This window comes from Polistes canadensis, unplaced genomic scaffold (genome assembly GCF_001313835.1).
Source record: "Polistes canadensis isolate GaletaPanama2010 unplaced genomic scaffold, ASM131383v1 scaffold_66, whole genome shotgun sequence".
NCBI classification, from domain to species: domain Eukaryota; kingdom Metazoa; phylum Arthropoda; class Insecta; order Hymenoptera; family Vespidae; genus Polistes; species Polistes canadensis.
In genome coordinates this window covers 69,932-76,613 of record NW_014569613.1, presented here as the reverse complement: position 1 = coordinate 76,613, position 6,682 = coordinate 69,932, and the positions used below count along the sequence as shown (strand labels likewise).

The following is a 6,682-nucleotide window of genomic DNA, read 5'->3' as shown; positions in this document are numbered from 1 at the left end:
AAAAAAAAATGTATATTATTGCTCTTATTTGTTATTATTTTATATAACCTCCTAATGAAATTGAATTTTGGTGTGTTATCAAAATTGATGGATTAAATGAAATGTTTTGATCAATTGGATTAAAAATTTTAGCGCAATAGAATTTATTCCTCTTTTTACTCCCACTACCATTTTCTCGCCCCCTCCCCGCCCCACCCCACACCCCGCCCTTCCTCTCACTTATTTCTCAACCGTATGCACCGTAATTGACTTTAACCATTGAATTATAATGTAGCGCGTGCAGCTAGACGACGCACCGACGTCCTTGTCCCAATTTGGACATCTCGCGTAACGTCCGAGTAGTACGAGATTTTATGACGATCTTTATCCTTCTGAATGACTTAAGTGGCCGGACTCATTATGCGGAGTAACGTTCTTAATGTCTTTACCGAGTAGACGGTCCGCGTTCGAATAAATTTTCGTTTACAAAATGAGTACAACCAATTTCTTCTTTTATATGCTAAATTCGTTCCAGAAAATACAAAAACGTGTAAAGAAAAAAAAGAAATTCCGGCATTATATACATGAAAAGAATTGATTATTTGTATTACAAATCTGTACAACTTATATTCAAGGAAATACGTAAAATATTTCTTCTTCTTTCCACAATTTAAAAATCGAATTAGAATTTAACTGTAATGAAAATGTTGTATGAATAATAAATTTATGACACTTGTAAAAGAAAATAAGCGAAATATTATTTTTCTAATTTAAATCAAATTGGATTTTTAGAAAATCGAAAACTGTACACGAAGATCGTGTACATGAAACAATTGGTTATTGAAGTAGCAAATCTGTAAAGCCTATAAAAGAAATATAAATAAATAAAATGTTATCCAAAAATTTATATTATAAATTCAGGTTTGAAAAAATTAATTTATTTTATAATTGTATTAAATAGACAAAAAAATTGTATAAAAATTGGGACCGAATTAATAATTCTGATCGTGTTAAATCAAAACTGTATTAAAAAAAAAAAAAAAACAGAAACAATTTTTGAACTGTTTTGGATAGAAAAAAAAAAAGGTCGGCTAGAAAGGAAATTGGAAATTCAAATCGTGAAAAATGGGACCACGTAGAAAAAAAGAATTGAATTAAATTTGTTGACGATGTTAAATAAAAATCGTGTTAAAAAAAAAAAAGAATACCACGTTGAACCAAAAAATAGAAAAATATTAAAATACACGTATAGATTATGTTAGAAACTTGTGATGAAATTTTTCAGTACGCATAACAAAACATTCGGATTCATTAAGTTGAAGTATTTTCCGTGAAATAAAAATATTAGTTAGAGTATTAGAATTTATTGATTACGTTATCGAAGGTCGTACTTAACATGTATATATGTATATACGAATGCAATATGTGTATTTAAATATACACATATGCGTCATGAATAAGATTTTTCCATGTCCTACGTAACGTTCGTTTAACACGTTTAAATATCCACTCATACAATGACACACATGGATTAGCAAAACCAACTCGTCTATACAATATAATAGTGAAACATTATTTCTTTATCTATTCACAAGACGCTTACCATGTGTGCATCAATATATACAGGGTGTCCAGGTTTATTTTTTCTGTAAAATTTGATCAACATATGTTGATAATGTGAGTTTTATTGTTAGATTTAAAATTCTAATTAACAATTAAAATAATAATACTAGCATATTATTTAACAACAACAAAATTAGAATTTTCTAACGAGCGTTCTTTGATACGCGCAGGATTTTCTTTTCACAATTAACACTTGTGCATGTTACGATACATGACCGGATGATGATAATTATCTTAAATGTTGTGGTTTGTAATACTATTTAAATCTGACTCATTTAGGAAATACGATAAAAATATTAATTATTTATATTTTCATTTATCAATTTTCTATGAATTTCTCTTTACAATTTGAAAATTAATAATAAGCCTAAACGCAAGAAAATTAAATTATATTATACGTTAATGTTTTTTATTTTTTTTTTTTTTTGTAATTTAACTTTTTATTAAAATTATATAATTATAAATATAGTTATAAACAATATTATGATAGAAAATAATAAATATTTTCAAAATAAATATTATTAATTATATATTAAATGTGTAATTTAAATTTCAAAGATCAGAGTGTTACGTAAAATATAAAAATATATAAACTATCGTTGAAATCGAAGTTTTGGGGTGCGAAAAATAAAAAAATTTGAAAGCCACATAAAATATTCTATATTTGTAATCAAAAGTTTGATCGGTCCATTCCTTTGCGAGATATCTGAATCTACAAAAAAAAATATTTCTCACCATCTATTACGGTCCTAATACCGGTTCCTTTTTCAAACACATACAAGATAGACAGAACACACGAGAAGGTGTGAGATAGAGAAAGAGAAAGATAGAGAGACACTCGATCGAATGGCTGACACGTTCGCATGTATTATATTTACGGAGAGGAAGATGTTCCTCGCTTAGGCGTATTGCACATAACGGATAAGCGGCCATATTGAATCTTCCGTGACTTAAAGATAACGGTATGAGACAATATACAAGTACATTTCGAACCATCCTTATTTACGTATTACACTCTTAAAGGATCCTTTTTTTCATATTTATACACGTACACATACGTACAAATAAATAATCCTATAATATCTTTTATTTCATTTCAACACAAATGTATTTTATATTAGACTGGGGAATAAATTTCTTCGTATACAATATATACATAGTTTTAATTTACAATAATGAACATTAGATCATTATTTATTAAAAAAATGTTAATAGTTTATTTTTAAATCAATGACATTTTGGTATATTGTTTTCTCTTCAAAATATATTTGATAAATTATATCTACATATTTTTAAATAATATTAATACGACAGAGAGTTTAATAAATAAATTTCTATTTTTTCAGATGTGTAAATGATTATAAAAATGTAACAATGAAAGAACGAACAATAATGCTACATAAATTTGTAATTTAAATATACACTTAGATATTTATTTAAATTACATACGTCATCTAAGAAAATTATTCAGCAATATGAATTACCATCGATTTTCTAATCTTAAAGTATATCGTCCAACTAGAAATGACATTTTCAAGATATCTCGATACGCATGGTTGATATCTTAAAATATTCATTGGCAGAAGAGTTTTATGTGCATAGGACAAACACCCATAAGTAAGTTTACACATACATACATGTCTTACATATATAAGTCTTACATATACATTGAAATCAAAATGAGTAAACAAATCGTTCAATTAAACTGCTTAAAGGTCAAGACCCGACACATATGTACACACACACATACACGCATACGCGCAACACCATTAAAGGCTAGAACAAGGTTAATTAGCAAATCAACTTTCTTCCGAGACAGTCAGACAAGTTCTTTCGAGCGATGCTAAATGATCATGTTATTTTGTAATTTTTTGTTTCTATTACTTACAACAGATCGAAGTTTTATTTTAAAAAGAAAAGAAAACAATTATTTTCTCTGATATTATTATGTGTGTGTATCGATTATTTTTAAATATGTAAATATATATTAATATATCTATATGCTCGTAAGTTTATTTTGTTTCATGTCAGATTCTTTTATATTGAAAAAAATAATTATTATATTTTAAGTTATAAAATTTCAATTACAATAATATAACAAATATAATGATTTATTAACATTATGTAGGGATACTTTTTTTTGAAGCAAGGAGAAATACAATAGCAATAATAATAATAATAATAATTCATTTCAAGTATGACATATTTGAAATAAAAATGATCGATTGAATAATCAATCAAATATCGTCGAGTATATCGATTTGTCAAATATATCGTATATGTACATGAGTATATGTATGTAAATACATGTATATTAATCGACCTCGACGGTTCGATAACTGTACTATTTTCTTGCTCCTCTCTCAAGAGGATAGAAACGTCTTCCCTCGTAATCGTTGTGATCTGTCGTTACTTAACTTTCAAGTCATCCGATATTGTTACGAGTATTGAAAGTGGAACGAAACGATTCGATGCAGAAAGAACGTTCACACTAAATAAGGAACTATTATCTAATCTTCTAGACACAAATTTTCACCTTCTTTAAATTTTACGATTATTTCGAATGAAAATTATATTATAAAAACATAGATGATTGTGAGATCACATTTTTATTTATGATGGAAAATAAATTATTGACGTTTAATGGAAAATTTTCACGTTGAAATATTTTTATCAAATGTGTGTGATAAACAAGTGGTTTATTTTCTATGATAAATTATTGTAAATTTATTTTATATAAATATATTTAATTATATATGAGTTTGTGATTATAAAATTTCTAATGAAAATACAAATTTGCAATGTATAATAAAAACAGTTTACACCGTGATATTTTGTATTTAATCTGATAGATAGGCAAGGTCTGCACCAACGTGTAGAAGTTCATATTTTAAAATAGAACAAAATTATTTTATAGAAACAATTGTGTGATTGTGAGTTCGTTTATTATGAAAAATAAATATCAGATGAGAAAATCACGATATGAAAATAGAAAAATTTCGCATAGATAAATTTTTATCTTATCTGATAGACAAGTTTGCACCTTCGTGAGAGCTTGCATTCAAATATTATGAGTTCAGTTTTACAACACAGATTTTACTTCGAAGAACAACAATTATTATACAAAAAAAAACAAATTATTTTATTTTTAAACGTATTTTTATAAAATAAAAAAAAAAAGATAAAAACCGATTTAATGACAGCTGATTTTTTGTTGTTTTTTTTTTTCCTTTTCTTTTCCACATTAACATAAAAGAGATAGAAATATAAAATCGAATAAAAAAATAATAGAGAGACTTTGAGACGAACGTGATGCTGAAAAACGAATAAAGGAAATCGACTTTGAAGGAAAGAAAAAACAAGTAATAACAATAAGAAATAAATAGTAAAAAAAAAATAGAAAATAAAAATGTCAAAAAAAAAAAAAAAATAAAATAAAATAAAAGAGACTTCGGTTCTTCCTTTTAGCGAGGAATGTTATTGCTCGGTACAGTTACTCGAACATCAGCTGCATTTATTACGACACTGACTGACAGGTAGAACGATTTAAAATGACCTTGCTTCGTCGTTTCATTTCTCTCTCTCTCTCTCTCTCCCTCGTATTCTAGTTTTCTCGAACCCTCCACTCTTATCTATTTCTCTTTCTTCAACTAGCATGCTTCTTCGAGGTATTCGAGGAGCTTTCAAAAGCAGAACCACTCTTGGGTTGATTTAACATTTTATATGCATGGTCAGGGATAAACTAGGATTTTGAATTCAATATGATATTTATTAGCTCCCTCTCCCTCTCTCTCTCTCTCTCTCTCTCTCTCTCTCTCTTTCTCTTATTCTCAAATTTATTTTACCCTTGGGTTATAAATATTCTCTTAATACACATAATGTTGTATTTAAAAGTATTTCATAAATAATTATATGTGTCAGTAACTGTGATAATATATATATATATATAAAAATGATGCAAAACAAAATAGAATGATTTTTCATGATTTATTTTATATAATTATTTATATTACATTAGATCAGTACTGACTGATTTAATTTAAATAAATCCGATCAAATAAATTGAAAATATATTGCTTCAAATAAATATGGTCAACTTGAATAAATCAGAAAAAAATTTCGAATTACATATATTTTTACCTACAATTATTTATAATTACATTTAATCCGTCAATAAGTATTTTCTTGTCATTTTTTTTTTTTTTTTAATTAAATAAATTACAAAATACGCGCATGGACTTTAATATGACTAATTAATCAGAAAATCAATACTATCAATTTTATGTCTTATTAGTACGCTGTTATAATTACTGGCACATATAATTTGATTGACTTAGATTAATCTAATTCTGGATACATTAGACATTTGTCTTTTGTTAATTGATCTAATTTTCAACGAAAAAGTAAAGAAAAATCAAATAGAATTAGAAGTGATTTATTTAAAATGAATGAAAGAGAGAAATCTAGATGGAAATTTGAGAGGATTGAAATTCCTGAAAAAGTGTCTGACGTAATGCACTTTTATTCGAGTGTGCTTCTGCGCTCATTTTACACTACACGAGTTTAGCCGGCGAAGCACGACGCAGCATCCAACCGCGTGAAACGCAATATTATCTTTTTTTCTTTTTATCTATCTATCTCTATCTCTCTTCTTCTCACCGTCTCTTTCATCCGTGACATTTTTTTTATCGTAAACACGCCCGCACCTGACCTAACTCCTGAACATTCCATTATTATTTTTTGTACGTATAAGTCAATTTACGCGTTTTCACATTTGTTCGATGTTATTGTAATATTTATATTTGTTGTAATTAATTAAAAATAATATCAATTACAAGAGAAACAATTGTAATTATAATTATAAAGTTATTCAAAGTAATATTTGTATTTCTGTAAGTAAAACAAATGTTGTATCTCCTATAATTAGTATTTGTATTATTTCAGTAATATTTATAGTTGTTTTAAATAATATATAAATCGTATTTCTTATAAGTAACATCTGTATTTTTTCTGAGTAATATGATATTGTATTTTTTTTATAAGTAACACCTGTATTATTTAATTAAAGTGCTCATCACTT

General features: G+C 26.6%; 1 protein-coding gene across 5 annotated transcripts in view; it reads right to left on the bottom strand.

Moving 5' to 3' along the window:
• The window catches only part of LOC106786134 (alpha-1,6-mannosyl-glycoprotein 2-beta-N-acetylglucosaminyltransferase), a 37,414-nt gene that overhangs the window by 16,248 nt on the left and 14,484 nt on the right, over positions 1–6,682 (bottom strand). The window lies entirely within an intron of this gene.